The following is a 16,660-nucleotide window of genomic DNA, read 5'->3' on the forward strand; positions in this document are numbered from 1 at the left end:
TTGAAGTATACATACCAAAGTAAACTTCAATGTGGGTGAAATTTTGTGTAAATTTCATCGTTCAAGAATTCGCTGAAGGCTCCAAAACGGTTTGAAACTTTTTTCCCATTGATTTCAGAACAAATACTCGTACATGTCACATTTCAGCTCTTCGAGTAAATTTAGTGAAATTTTATTCTATTTTTTTGTCATTTTTTGGACCAAAGATCATTTTTAAAAATCGACCAAAATTTGAGAAATGCATTTCAATGCCTGAAAATTTGACTATTGGTAGGTATAGTTTTCATGGCTCTTTCGATCTAGCATTTCATGTGTTTGATTCTCTTAGCTAACGTTGAAAGGTTTCGATTACTTACTCGTACGAGTACATTATTTACTGACTTTTCGTCAGCGAACGTTGTGGGAACTGATTTGCCCCTCTCCCTTCCGTTTCACAATAATGATAGAAATATTATGATGAAAATCTATCTCGAATGATGTTTAAATTGTGAAATGATTAACTGATATTAATTAATCTGTGTTGTGATTTTTCTCTGTTGTAGGTGAGTACGAATTTTCAAAGTTACGCCTGATTTTGAGTAAGTTATTTTATATTTGTGTAATTATCTCACACTAATTGATGGAATGAAATTTATGCCTCACCTTCAAGCATACGTATGTGTATTCACGTGTATATAGGGTCATTTTAAATTATTTTATTGGAATTTTGGTATTACAGATTTTTGATCTCACTTCCTTGGTACGCCGTACGTCTATATTTTTTTATATCGTCGAAATTTGTGTCTATGCACAAGACGTGCTTAATTAAGTGCATCAATTTTTGTACTTTTAACATACGAGGTATTTCCCCAATTCTTACATGTTTCTCGTTGATACGAGTAGTTTACAAATTCTAAACGTCTAATTACAGACGGCTTGTTGAGAAAAAAAACCGGCAAAAATTCTTACTTACTTCGTATTCTTCGATTTCAGCAACCAATACTCAACAATACTGCACATTTTCAGCATTTACTTATAACGGTATTTCATTGCAAATTTGGTCAAAATGGGTGGGCGGAAGGGGTTTATAGCAATGCAATTTTGGTCAAAAGGGGAGGGGGAGTTGACAGCAACGTATTCTTCGGTTTTAGCAACCAATAATCAGCAATACTGCGCATTTTCAAACGAATAAAACCAAACAAAAAAAAGTTGGTGGCAAAAGTGACATGATCCAACATAAAATGTGGTCCCAAACCCCCGCAGGTTGCTACATATAAACTCCACCCTCCCCCCATCCATTTTGACCAAAATTGCAGTGAAATACGTCGTTTTAAATGTCTTTAATCAACACAAAGTTGAAAGAAAAAAAGTACTAAGTATTACAGAAAGCGTTCAGTACAAAAAAACACGAATACAATACAATTTTCGAAAAAATTAGACGATTAATTCGTTTGTTTCTGGATTAACTTCGCTGGGGTCATCTTCGTCATCGGCGAGAAGGTCGACAGAATCGAGTATCGGAATAAAAAACGCCAGCCTTTCGTCAGATCGCCATTGCTCATCGAAGTGTTTCACAATGGTGACAATCTTCGAAATAAATTAGGTCGCTGCAGGAACACTCTTTTCACTTTCGAAATTTGAAAAGGCCACGAACAGGTTTTTTTTTAATGACACCTTTCATGGCACTTTGAAAATCTAAAACGGTTACAGCAGACGTTACTTCGACAACCTTCGCATGCTTCTTGATGATATTGAGTAAACCCTGTGGATTCAGGATCATTTCATGACGTTTGATCTCTTTTTCAATCTGTCCAAAAACCCAATCAGGAGGGATAACGCTATGAATGAATGTATTTGAAATTCTGCGTCGATCTACGCTATTGTTGTCAGAATCCAAGACCACTCTTAAGGTTTTACTGAGCGGTTAAAAATTGGCAAATCGCTTATTTTTGAATAAATTCGTGTTTTGAAAATTTTTTGCTTGGCAAATATTTTGCATTATTTGTGCTAAAATATCAAAACATATCATTCCTGGAACTGGGAAAATATTTTGGAACGCAACAGTTCCAATATTTTGATAATTTTTGCCAATTTCAAAAAATCGAGAAAATAGCCAAAAATTTATGAAATTTCGATTTTTAGGATATTGGCACAACTGCAGCGTTTCAAAATATTTCTCCAGGTTCAGAAATAATACCATTAGGTATTTTTGCTTAATTAATGCGGAATATTGGAGAAGAACAATGTTGAAAATACGAGTGTAGGTACCCAAAAATAAGCCATTTCCAAATTTCAATCGTTTAGTAAACCCCTAAAAAAAAGTGGTCTTGGATTTTGACTGAAATACCGCAGATCGACGCAGAATCTCAAATACTTTCAATTTTCATTTGTAACTGATCCAATTTTCCCAAATCAGGTTATGTAGCGACTGGGGTGAAAAAACCCTCTATTTTTTTTCGAAAATCCTTCCTCTTTGAAGTCCCAGATCTCTCTTCCAGGAGCACTTCCGCAGCTAAAATTTGCTATGGGAGATTTTCAACTCCAAAATGCGTGTCTTTGCTGAATGTTTCTAACTTTTGCTCAGAACCTCGAATCAGCTCCAAAGTGGAAAAATTTCCGTTTTTAAGAAGTTATGAAAACACTCTTTGTAATCTTTGAAAACTTCTATAGGTACCGAGCATACCAGTCCCGAATAAAAAAAATTTGAAAAAAAAAGTTTTCTCGTTTGATAAAAACTTGAAAAAATGTTGAGTCCATTGTTGTTGGTTTATGGAACTTTCTTCACTTTGTGCTTACCTACATTGCTGTTTTTGGTAATTTTCGAATTCGTGGCTACAAATAAGTAGGATTCATGTTCCTCAAATTCTTTTTGTTTTTATCTTTGTTTATTCACCTTGAATTTTGCAGAAATTTTTTGAAGTTCATTTTATCCGAACTTTGATTGTTTTTTTATTGAACCTGATAGAATTCTGTAGTTTTCCTGCCATAGGTATTGAATGCACTATGCACGTAACATTTAATGAAAACTCTCTGTGTATCAATGGATATGAGCCGACAAAAAATTTACTTTGGAGAAGTCGAATACTCCAAATAAACGTCATTCCTTTTTCACTAGCTACTTTTCTTGGTAGACTTTAAATTAGAAAATTTTCTGCGAACTTGATTCAAGCTGGCGAAGAAGACTCGTTAGTCTTTCGTTGAAACGTATTGCCTACGTCAACTTTTGAAGGCTTTAAGTCCTTTTTTTTTTTACCTGTTTCCTTATTTTTCACCAAACCAGATTAAGAGAATTTTTTCACGGGTTATTAAGACCGAATGGTGTCAACACGCGATGTTCATAGAGGACGTTATTGAATCTGGAAACACGGGAGTTTTAAAAAAAAAACTCTGAAATCGGTTCAGTTTTCACCCTCTCTCGTTTCACCAGGGAAAAATCGCTCGTCTGAAGAATCACTCGACGCTGGCGTAATTAATCGCGCGTATAAATGGTGACCTAATTGCGATAGATTATGAAAAGAGAGCGTAGTAGGTACTTTACGAACACCTTATAATCGTATACATACCATACACCATATATACGCTTTAACAAGGTTAAATTACTCGAGAAAACAGAGAGCACACACAGAGCGCTCGACAAAATACGATATAGGAAAATCGTAGCTACCTCGACGCATCTTCTACCCCTAGCCCCCTCCACCCCTATCCCTCGTACATATTCGTATACATACGTACGTACGTATAAAAGCAGCAGCAAAAATGTACGTACTCGACTTCGACTACTATATGCTCGCTTTCGTGTTCAAAAGAACGAGAAACGTAGCTTATTCGCGTTTTCTTTCTCGTGTTTTGTGCTCCATCTCGGGTATCTCGTTCTCTCTCTCTCGAAGGAAAGGTAGGTACTTTTTTTTCGCGTATTCCTTTGAACTGCTCATTAGCGAGAATAAATGCATACAAAACGTCATAAATTGCCTGCATTTCGTTTTCATCTACTGCTGCACGGTGCGTATGGCTGCTGCAAGTCTATATCTTGCTCTCTTTCTATATGGTTCTGTTTCGCTGCTATTTTAATAAGGCGGCCTATTTTCGTGTCTTTTTCTCCTAATATGCACATACTACTTACTGTAGGATATACGTGATATTATACGTACCATGTTTAATACATCGGCGAACGTTTTGTATTTACTTTGACTTTTAAGTTTCGTAATTTAGGGATTTACGTCGTCTGCTGCACATGCTGCGAGATGCGAGAACCTAAAGGGCTAGGAAAATGAATGTGTCGAGCGTCGTTGCTCCGGCTTCGTCGTCGTAGACGTGTTGACAAATAATACTACTCGTATACTATACGCCAAGGAGAAACTATTTCCATTAATTTGGGCGAAAATTAAACGATAATTTATATCTATTTACTTCAATCGGGGTTGAAGACGCGTTGGTGTCGTTGGTCGTGCTTTTTAAATACTCCGCAGCCAAGTTAGGTACTTCTACCCCCTCATTTTTCGAACCATCGGATGGTATAAATTTTATACCGGGGATAAATAGTCTTATATTTTAGGGGTTCCCTTTCCACCCTGCGTATATGGTATTCGTTCGCTATGCGTACAACTCGCGGTATTCTTCGCCCAAGATACGCTTAAAAGAGGTATCCGAATTCGTCGAGAAGGACGGCGTGTGGCGAGCTGTTTGAAAATTTGCAGAATTTAACAACAACAACGTCAGCATGCCGAGACGAAAGGTGGCGCGGAAGGGAAAGGAAACGCGAATAATTGTCATATCGTTATAAAGTTGAACGCACACAAATAGAAAAACTTCCGCGTTGAGGTGAAAATTTACGTTAACTTTTGCCGAGCTAGCGTACCCGAATGGACTGGGAAGGCGGAGGCGAGACGACCACGTTGCCGTTTTAGACCTTTGCGAAGTATGTAAACGGAATAACTTGACGTGTGCTGCTTGTGTATTCAAAAAGCTGCTTTTATTTGCTGCCTCGTTTTTGGTTTACTTCCACCTGACTCTAGTATATAGACACTTGTGTCGCTGTTGTTCGGCGTGTTGCCTGCCGTCTTCATTTATGGAATTTTGCGACGAATGTTGGTGTGTAGTTTTAATTCGAATTGTAGGCAGAGTAAAAGAATAATGTGATCGGAGTGATTCGTCATTTTGGTGAATTGAAAATGTTCAATTTGCTGAGACGTTTGTAGACCGAAACAGCAAAAAAGGGAACGGAATCGTCGATGTCTGAATGTGGGTAATTTTTGAAATATACCAGGAGCTGGGAAACGGAAGTTTTTCGCAAGAAAGGAAAATCAAAAGCGTAATTTTGATTTCCCTAGCATGCCGGAAAGCTTAGAAACTTTTGATTAAGGTCATCCAAATGAGAAAATCCTAACAGCTTACAAACCTGCTACCTTTTTCCCTCCTCACATCGCGAAAGTTTTAATCCAAATCGAAAATCATGGCCGAAAGTATTGTAAGAAGATTGAAATTGATTAATAAAAATGGTATAGTTCACAAAACGCGATCAAAAATAGTTTTAAAACAATATTAAAAACGTGCTCCTGGTTTTAGGGCCCCGGAGTCGAAAAAATCACGGGACTCGTCCGTAGAAAAGCAGCCCCCCCCCCTCATCGATCGAAACATTGTCGTGATTTCTTCAAGTACAGAAAAAAGAGGGAAAAGAATCAAATCAAATTTATGAAAATTTTCAGTACTAAAGAATATTAAAATCATTATTTGAAGACAAAATTTTCTTTATCGATGAATGTATTTTATGATTCTTTATATGTAGGTAGCATTTTTTGAATACTTGGCGTGCATGTCATGCTTTACCACTGTCTTGACTCCTATCTGTAAATTGAGTAGCTGGCCTGAATGCATGGTACACTATTTGACTTTTTTTTTGGGGGGGGGGGGAGGATTGGAGTAGAGACTGTTAGAAAGTTGTGAAGGACCTCAAAAGACTGCATGTAAAATTTCAGACCTCTCACTAGCTTAATAATTTTTCTACATGGGTCTCAAAATTCAAAAAAAAGCTGTTGTTGAAAATTTTTTTCAGTGATGATTGATCATTTTAAATGTATTCAATTAGACGTAAGAAACCGTTTTGATTTTTTTTTCACTTTTCCAGGGTTTTTTCATGACTTGGAAAAATTCATACAATTTTGGACGTATTCAAATGTTGTGTTGAATAAGCTGGAAAAGTGAAAAAAAATTTGAAAACTGCGTTTTCAGTTCGAAGTGAATATATTCGTAAAATAATCAGTCATCAACAAAAAAAGTTTTCTTTCATTTTCAATGTAAATTTTATAATTTGATGTCCTGGTAAAAAGTTGATGGTCCTAGTCAGCGATCTAAAATTTTTTCTGCAGTTTTCTGAGGTCCTCCACAACTTTTTGTGCAATCCATCCTTCAATTTTCAAAAACAAGTCAAATACGACCCACCCTATGCTACAATACTTCTTCAAATTTAACTCCAGGGACTCAGGCGGAGTATAATATGTACCTACTCGCACGTACTGGTTCTCTTCTGAAGTTGATAAGACTGATTTATTATTCTGAAAACTAAATGAATCATCAACGTTAGAAAGTTGAAATTTGGCTCAAGTATACCCTATTTTCGACCTCCCTAGTCGATTGCTGACCGTTCTGAAGTTCTGAAGCCTCCATAAGCAAATTTTCGGTTTCTTCAGTTTAAAAAAAAAAAAAAAACTAAATATGGTGAAAATAAAATTCAGCGCCTATAAACTCGGATGTACCATATTTAAGACTCTTGTCACGAATCGCGAATAAAATAAATAAAAAATCCATATACTTACGTATTGCTATTGATGTGCTATTGATGTGCTATTGATGCTTCGTCCCGCCTTCAAATTGGTGAATTCGCTGAGTATTGAGTAAGATCTTGTACATATTTTGATGAATCAATACTTCAGTTATTTGACCCCAAAATAATGCTCTAAATGTGATTACATTTTCTTAGATGAGTTTAAGTTTCCAAGCTTCTGATATGTTTTATTTTATTTGAAAAATCAAAAATGAAGCATTGTAGAAAAAAACTAATGGCATTATGTATACCAATTAAAAATCGTATTCTGTTGAATTCTCGTCGATATCATTTTCCACATAATACTTCGTTTCAACTTCAAATTGATTTTTATGAAACTTAGTTGACAAATTTTTCAAAATTTCATTTCAAAAGTTTACTAGCTTGAGTGAGTTTTATGAAAATCAATTTGGAGGCAAAATGAAGAATCCTACCAAAAATTGAGAGGAAAATCGGAGCTGAAATTCATCTACTTCCATGACGTTATTTTCTTGCCTTGTGGAAGAGTGACGTAATAGGTAGTTGTACATATTATGTTGTGTATATTTTCAAGATGTTTTTCATTTTATCAGTAAGCACGAAAGTTTGGAAATACAAATTCATAATTAAAAGTCTGTAACTTTCATTTTTTTTCAAATTTTTTCGATTCATGAAATGTAGGTACCTAACCAAACAAGTTTCATTTCGAGTAATAAAAATACACGGGGTAGGTAGTTGATCTTGAAGTATTTCAGTTTGAATAATACTGGAATATGTTCAGTATACTCTCGTATCAGATTAATAAACTTGTCTTGAAGTATGAAGTACTTATCATTTGTAAAAAAGAAAATCATCTGCAGAAGTAAATATAAATAATTCGATTGGTATACCATTCCCTGCTACTCAGATAAATGAATGATTGTGATATTTTGCATGAGAGCAGATCGCAATTCCATAATCTTCAACTGAACATATGATTCGTTTGGAGTAACTCTTTCCTTGAAAATTATAATACATAGATATAAAAAGTGGTTGATTATGAAAAATGAATACTATTTACTTTTTCATTTTTTGAAAAACCCCATATTGTGTTCATCAGACAATTCCGCCGCGTTGATTGTAATAGTATCGTATAATAAGCTTTATGCTTTAATTTCATGTGTTACAGTAAGATCGTATCTTCAGAAAAAGCATAGGTAATGACTAATGAACTACTTTCACATTGATGAAAAGACATTGTTACAAAATTATTAAATCTGATTTTATTTGCAATTAACGACAAGAAAACACACGATTGACAATTACGTCATTCCTGGTTAGAAAATGACGTCATGAAGGTAGATGAATTTCAGCTTCGATTGTCCTGTCAAAAAATGATGTCAATAAAAATTGTATAGAATTGAATTTTTAATCGACATATTGTCATTAGTGTTCTTCTAGGATTGTTAGTTTTTGTTTTCTTACAAAAATCCATGTAATGCTACTGATTTTCAGTTTTTCTTGCAGACGGTCAAAAACTTCTTCGTTTAAATAATCGATAAGCTTATAAATTTGACTGTGTTGTAGACCGGTTTTGTGTTCGATAGTCCATTCGATTATAATTTTCTTCCACAGATTGGAAGCTTTTTGGATTTTTACTATCAGAAACTTTTTATTCCGGTTCAAATCCAAAATTTTCTTCAGTGGTTACTTTTGAAGAAGAAAAAAATCAAAAATCTTCTTTCGCGAATGCGCTAACAAAAACAGCTGAAATTTAGTTTGCACCCTATTTTTGACCTGCTGAGTCGATTGGTGATGGTTTCGAACCATTCTCGGATCTACAGCTGATTCGATTTTTTCATTTCTTCAGAAATAATCACAGCAGAACATTTTGAATTTGAACGAGCCCAAAAAGATTTTGAAAATATGAGCCTAAATTGCACGAAAGGGTCACAAAGATAGTAACTCTGAATTCATAGGTGCTGAATTTCATTTTCACCATATTCAGACTACGGTGCTTTTTTTAGAAAACTGAAGAAACCAAAATCTATAATTAATGGTTCGAAACCGTCACCAATCGACTCGGAAGGTCGAAAATGGCGAAACCAAATTTCACAGCTTTCTAGGTCAATTCGCTTACGTTCTGATCTTTTCTAATTTTTGCCCAAATTTGACTTTTTAGAAATTCGTCCAAAAATGTAAATAAAATATATTTTTTCCACGTTGAGAAAAACGAAAAAAAAGTTTTCTCTCTGGGGAGGTAATGTGCAAATGTTGCATTATATTACCAGGACGGTCGCCTTTCTCAACGTGGAAAAAAAATGATTTAACCGACTCTGGAGAAAAGCTCTTCAAAAAAATTTTAGCATGTAAAATTTTGGCTGGTGGTAATAGAGCTCTAAAAATATGAGGAATTATTGAGATGACGGAGGCTTTTGCGATAAAAACTTCGAATTTTAGTGAGAAACGAGAAAAAAAATGAAACGATTCCTTACCCTTTCGAACAGAAATCATGATTCATTAGCTGATAGAAAATGTGAAAGTTGCGTTTCAGTATTGAAGGTGGATACTAATGGAACACCAAAATCTGTCTAAGAGCAAGTTGTCAACGAGGTGAAAATGCCATAATGTGTACTACCACTACCCTCATACGTAATATTACGATATGGTGCACTGCTGCTGGCTATGCTTATTTCGCGTCCCATTTTGTCGTCATACAATCATCATACGTATATCGATGCTGAATAAACAATGATAATGAACTAATTGTCACGTCATATAGCCTACCCTTATGTGGAAATGTTTTAGGCAGGTCTACGTAGTTACATATACATATGTGTGTAATATTATGAATGTAAACAATGGACCTTTAAAACGGCCAACTACATACCAATATTGGGCTCGAGCCACTCGTTACGTTTATATGCGCGTAATTTTAGCCCAATTTCCGTGTACACTCATCATTACTGTCCGTGGGCATGTAGCGTGTATATATAGTCTTCACGCCAGTACTCGTATGGTTTTAGTTGACTGCCAGTATAATGAATGAGCCTTTTATGCAATATGTCCAAGTCGAGTAGCGAAGGTTTGCAAATGCGTAGGTAGAATATTCTCTCAATGTACATGCTGATGAATTACGAATGTGACTATCTATACGTCGTGTTTGAGACTTGGTTGAAAACTGATTTTTTTGATGGATTTCTCATTTTTTGCTTGGGTCCATCCTCCTCCCTCTCATGTCATCTTAGCTACTGAATTGTTTCGAAGAACTTGTCATATCTAATATGAAGTGTTCTCTTATGCAAACTTTTGTGCTTCGACATTCAAAATTCACAAAGAGATGTACCTACAAAACGATTAGGTACATCGAGAACACTTCGAATTTTTTTTTGCTTCGAGTGCACATCGAATGCACCAAAGCAATACCAGATATCTACGACTCTTAAGCATTATGTACGCAAGTTACGCAGCCAACATCATCAGCTATGGTAACATTACCGAAAGCTCAACCACATTTGCTTTACTTTACCCGAAAACACCGACCTTCAATCGCTCTTTGACGTTACAAGACCGCAAACTGTCCACTCGCCAATAAGGTGTAAAAAACCACTAACCGAGAGAATACGTGTAGTGGGTTGCGAAAATTCCATGCGGTGGTATAGTAGGCGGTTTGCGTCGAAGTTCGTACCAACCCGAATGACTTCGTGCCCAGAATAGAAACATTGCACCCGATTTCTCGTATAAGATTATAATATTTGTTAATTTGGATTTGAATTTATCGACGTGTAATTTTGTAATTTATATTGCTGAAAAATGCATACGTTCGGAAGGTGAGCAAATCTTGAACACATCTGCTGAAAGAAACAGGAGGCATTCCTTACTTTTGATGTTAGTGAGTATTGCTGTTTGTCGCGAGATTCGACTGTTTTAAAAATTGAGTCATTCTTTTTTCTGAAATATTTCCCATTTGTTTCTGTATTACCTAGTTATGAATGTTATTTTCATCACTTTCATGTAGAGCTGTGCGATGATCCGAAGTAAATGTTTTGACTTACTAAATCATTTATATTTTTTACCATCTTCTTTATTTTCTGATCCGTGGATGGGTATCAATTCGAGTTGCAAAGAATTTCTTCTCATATTGTTCAGCTTTGAGCACAGAATTGAGAAGAATCTTCGACTCCGGTACCTAGATGAGACTTGAAAAGCAGGGGTGGTAGTGTTGAGAGACCAAATAAGTCCTATTTTACTGAAAAGATACGAGTAATTCTGCCTTTTAAGCACATATACTCATTACTGGTCTCTATCTACGTGTCAATTGTTTATAATGTATCTGTATACCCTTTCCTTTGCCTCGCACCACGTCATCGTCATTTCGGCCCGGAAAACATCCGCATTTTGTCGAAAATGAAAAATAACCCTCTATTTTCGAACCAACACGCGACAGCCGACACATCGATGCTACATTTACTCGTCTCCTCGCTCCATTATTCGTTTTTATTATTGTCGTTCAAACTCCCAAAAATTAATACCGTCGAATTTCAGTCGGAGAGTGAACGATACCATGCAGACGACAAATTACTGCCCGTATTTTACAGCCATCGCATCGTGCATCAAATATGGTCGATTTTATCACGTCGAGTAACTGACCTAGGGGCCTAGAAAGCCCACATATATCATTTTGCAGGTTTCAATCTTTTTTTGTCGGTTTGATGTTGATGCTGGATTGCAAAGTTTTAGCTCGCTTACTGTTACAGGTTCGCTCGCTGCTCTATTGCTTATGAGTAGTTAGCGTCTTTTTAAATTTATTGTTGTTCACCATTCCTTTTTATTGCACGAACTTTGATGAAAAAAATAAAATTAACGCACATGTTAATTTTATAATTTTTTTTCATCGAAGTTCTTGCAGTAAAAATTGTTTTTTTTCTGTAGATGATTGTTATATTGTCTTGTAATGTGTTTTCAACGACACCTGTACAAATCTTCTACGTATTGTCTATATCAGCAATTCTTTTCTCTGTTTTAGTAGGTAGGTGACGAAAAATTGCGCTGGATATTTGCACGATTGCTGCTCTCTAGATTCCGCTGGATGCCTTAGCTTCCTCATCTTCTTCGAATTCCATAGCTACAAAATCTCGCATAGAATTTCGTTGATGATACCTTTTTTGACTAGTTGTTTCTCCTAACAACAAACGGTGCTCTTGGTTCCGAAGTACACTGTTGGATTTTTTTATATCTGTAGAAGCGTTCTAATTCTCGAATGAAGCAGTGGGGTAGAGGTACTGAACTTAATCTGATTTTAATTTTATTCCAATTTTATGAAAACAAGCCTTAAAAATGCGGAGAAATTGTACACTATCACCGTATGTTTGCTCATGGTGTTGTTATGATTCGTTTTAGTCTTCTTGGATCAATGTTTACTTACGCACGAATAGTACTTTCAATAATTTATATGCCTTGAAGCAAATTAACATTCATTCTCACTGAATTATTGTCCTATTTCTGAAATAAATTTAAGTCGCGATCGTTTACGAGACTCGATTTTGATAGGTATGATTTCAGCGATTGAAATCACGAACACACAACTAAATCGTTCTCTTTGTTTATTTATCAAATTAGGTAATCGGAGCTTTCAGTCTATACGTATAAAATTTCTCCAGCCATTATTTTTTCACTAACGTGACATTGATGATCGTCGTGCAATAATATCTTTGTACTACGCGAACTGGATCTCGGTCAGTGATCGGATTTTCGTATGATTTTTTCAAATTTTTGAGATGGGTTGGGGCTGCGGACCAGACCAGGGGGCAGTGCCCCCTAGTTATTATTATTAAAGTAATTAATAACCTAATGACCATCCTGTGAATTGTGTTTCTACTGACTATCGCACAACACTGACATAGCAAATAAAGGACTGAATGAGAGAACTTACTTGAAAGAAATTGAGAATTCCTAATTAAATTTTCTGACATAAATTTGTCGCGATATCTACAAAAAAAAATGTAAAAACAAGCCATCAGCTATTCGCTGATTACAAGAGAGTTTTTGCTGTTTTCAAATGTATTTAAATGGATTTAATCGGAAATTCACAAAACAAAATACTAACTATAGACATCAATACGGTTCAAACTTTAAAATTTTTACACTTCCAATTTTTGTCGATTCATCAACATTTTCTTCTTTGTCGTCAAGTAACTCGTCCTCATCTACCGTTCCAGCCATTATAACATCGTAAATTTTTCGCTTATATACGTATACGTTTTCTTTTTGTTGCTAGCATTGCACTGCTCTCGTAAGAATTTAAACATAGCTCCAGTATTTCCATTTTCTATATCCATTTGTTTTATTATGTCTAAGAAAGTGTTGCGCAGCTTCGTTTTTAAAGTAACATCGGTTATCTGGTTGTAATGAGACTTCAACAATTCAAACAGTGGATCGTCGTCACCTGAAAGTGGTTCTTTATGAACCACTGACAATAATTGAGTCATTATTGGCGACTTTTGGGTCTCTTCGACGTCATTTTGGAAAGTGGTTTCCAAAAATTCGAAGAACCCGGCATCAGAATTTTTTGCATATTGCTTAGCATTTTAATAATTAAAATGCTACGACGACGTTGACGACGACGACGACGACGACGTTGACGACTATGAAAAAGTGATTACAATAGAGTTTTTTCGCGCAAAAACTCTAAAAAAAGAAGGGGTCACTTTGGGGTTCAATTCGATTTTTTTAATAGGTACGCGAAACAATGTTTTACTTTGAAATTAAAAAAACACGCCTGAATTAAAATTTGAAAAAAAAGAAATTTTTTGGTGATGTGTCGCCATTTCTACCGTGATGATAATAAGGTTCCAATGTGATTTCCTGATGCCACAATAAATGTGGTGGTTTTCCTTTGAAATAATATACGTATAGTCTATCAATAAACTCTTTTATGGTTATGTTCAAACCACGTAGATCGGATTTGAATTCTTTTGGCATACATGTAATGTGCAGAAAATTGGTATTCTTGACAATACACAAATCTTCTTAATTGGGTAATGCATTCACATCCAGATATCCGACTTCCCGTCGAATTAGTAATTTAACCCTTTGGAGGTTCATTAGATTTCCATATTAGCGAAACAAATTTCTTTGAAGAGTGTTGTATCTATATAGGGTACCCCGTACCCTGCCAAATTGACCAAATCACAAAAAAGTCGAGCTTTCATAAAAAAATCATTTTGGAAAATTAAAGTTTCGAAAAAATCAGATCCGTCATTTCCAACAAAACAAATGAATATAAATTGGAAATTTTTTTCAAAAATAATTCAACAACGTGAGTAAGAAACATTTTTGTCAAACGCACTTTTTGAAAGTCATATGGCATTTCCCAAGTAAAATGTTTTCAAAAAGTGCTTAAAATGTTTTTTACTCGTGTTGTTGAATTATTTTTGAGAAAAATATCTAATTTCTAAGTACATTTGTTTTGTTAGAAATGAAGGATTTGAGCTTTTTCAAAATTTTTATTTTCCACAATGATTTTTCTATAGAAGCTCAACTTTTTTGATGTGGTCAGTCGAGCAGGGTATTCTATTACACTCTTCAAAGTACATAATTTGTTTCCCCAACATGGAAACTTGGAGAACAACTAGAGGATTAATGAAATACCTTTAGGTACCTAATTGAAACGGTTATTTAAATTTAGGTACTTATTTACTTATTAGGTATAGTTTCTGCTCAAAGGTAGCTTATTGCGTGTTTTTTTGTGATGCTGCGTTCTCAAGTTATTTGCGTAAGACATAGATGATAATTTCGTTCTTAGCTGAAAATTTACCTAGGTACGTTTTGGCGATCAATTACTTTCAACATGTCCTCCCCTCATGTGCGGTCATGTGGAAAGAGACCAATCACCCAAAATTACCTTTCTGCGTATCGCTATTAATTTGTTTGCCAATGCATGGTCTATTTATGTAAAACGTTGATAGGTGTGTATTTGGTTTTTTTTTCAACAAAAGCAACATAATTAAATTTTCGTTTGGATTTTTAAATTGAAAAAGTTCAATGCTATGGTATCTCTGGTCGCGTCACAATTATTAATCTTAGAAAAAGATGAATGGGTAACCTACTTCTTATCAACTACACAGTTTTTAGCTAAATCTTCAGCGGATTGATTTTTTTCAGTGATTTAAAGAAGGCGTACATTATTCGTAAATTTTAAGTGTATATCTAATTATAGGTAATACTATACAAACTCAATCAGAAAAATATAATTTTCGACGTCTAGTTTTTTGATTTCGCTCAATTCTTATCACAGCATCTACCCACCTAGAGAGACATGACTCGAAAACTGGGCTTCTTTGCACAACATTTTTCGAATCAGGCAAAGAAGAATTTAGAGAGGACCCCAAAATACATATACCACCAGCCAAAATTTCAGATAGGTACTTGAATTCATGTTTACATTTTTGGCGGATTTTTTAAAGTTGAAATTTAGTCCAAAATTAGAAAAAAAAAATTAAAATATGTATCAACAAATTTTGAAATTGACGGACAACTTTTTACATGTTGACTTCTCGACAGATATGTTTGATTAGATGGGTTAGGAGAGAACACTCTAGTCAGGTACCTACCTACCAAAGGTTTCAGCTTTTTCTGAATAAGATCGAGCTCATTTTCCTATTTCCTCCTTGACGGTAGGGGAAGGGGTAAATTGATATTTTAGCTGTTTGGTTGCCTTCCTGAGGGAGTAGTTATCGGATTTACCTATCTACATACTTAACTATGTGAGAATTTGTGATGTTTGTCATTTGGTCTTCGTAAAAGAAAACCTCAGTTATGTTTCATGATAACAATATCTTCGGTACGTTGATACGGCAATATGCAATAGTTGATTAAATGCTTTATTAAAAGCAGTCATGTTTAAAATTGTACATATGTATACCCAAACACATGTACCTACAATTTTTCCAACAAGAACTTTGGATTCACTTTGAATCAGTAACAATAATTCTCAACTATTGACGGAACGAAAACTTCGGATTCACTTACGAGTAATTGAAACAGTAACAATAATTCTCAACTCTGGTCAGATTGTAGAAAATGCTCTTTTGCCAATCGGGGATTAACTACATAGATAGCCGTGGTCCAGCTGGTCCACGGAACAGACGATTGAATTTTCATTTTGTGGGACCTAAAGTACTAGGTAGACTAATTAAAAAAATTGAAAAAAAAATTAGCCAAATATTTTTCAAACGAATTTACAAGCTATTCTCTGATAGCAAGAGATTTTTTGCATTTTATTTTTTGCTTTTTGCTTGTACACATAATATTGCCTGCTTTAATGGCCCCTAGAAATCTACTTCGCGTACGGGTTGCGTTTTCTGCCTTACGGCGTGGTGGGCAACGAGCCAACGAATGCAAACCGGTTGGTGGAAGGAGTCAAGCAGCGATCGTTTTGTAGGATTCATTCGGTTTACAATGCATGCCAACCGTTGGTCAAAGATGCCAACCAAGTTAACTTTCAAATGTAACAGTTTCCACTTCTCGTCTTAAATTGAATTGTTGAGAACTGAAAGGGATTTATGATCCGGGTCACATTTTAGATCTTTTCAGGAAACAAAAAACTGATATTCGAAAATCATAAAATTTTAAGTAACTTACTTTTAGTCATTGAAAGAGGACCCCCAAGAGACAATTTCCAACACAATTGCGAGGAAAGCAAACTTGAAGAAATGTAACTAAGACCTCAGACCACCTTTCAGTTCTCAATGACCAGAATTTTTTTATTATCGCTCGGACGCTAATGGATTTTACATCGAATTGATTAGAACATCTTGGAAAAGTTGAACATTTTGTAGGTAAATTAAGTTTAATTTTTTTTTCAACATCTCCCATTTTCAGTTTCCAAAAAATTCATCAATTTCT

General features: G+C 35.1%; 1 protein-coding gene across 3 annotated transcripts in view; it reads left to right on the forward strand.

Moving 5' to 3' along the window:
• LOC135833205 (neural cell adhesion molecule 1-like) overlaps nucleotides 1–16,660 on the forward strand; it is a 623,372-nt gene that overhangs the window by 95,756 nt on the left and 510,956 nt on the right. The window lies entirely within an intron of this gene.

Source organism: Planococcus citri, chromosome 1 (assembly GCF_950023065.1).
Source record: "Planococcus citri chromosome 1, ihPlaCitr1.1, whole genome shotgun sequence".
Taxonomy (NCBI): Eukaryota; Metazoa; Arthropoda; class Insecta; order Hemiptera; family Pseudococcidae; genus Planococcus; species Planococcus citri.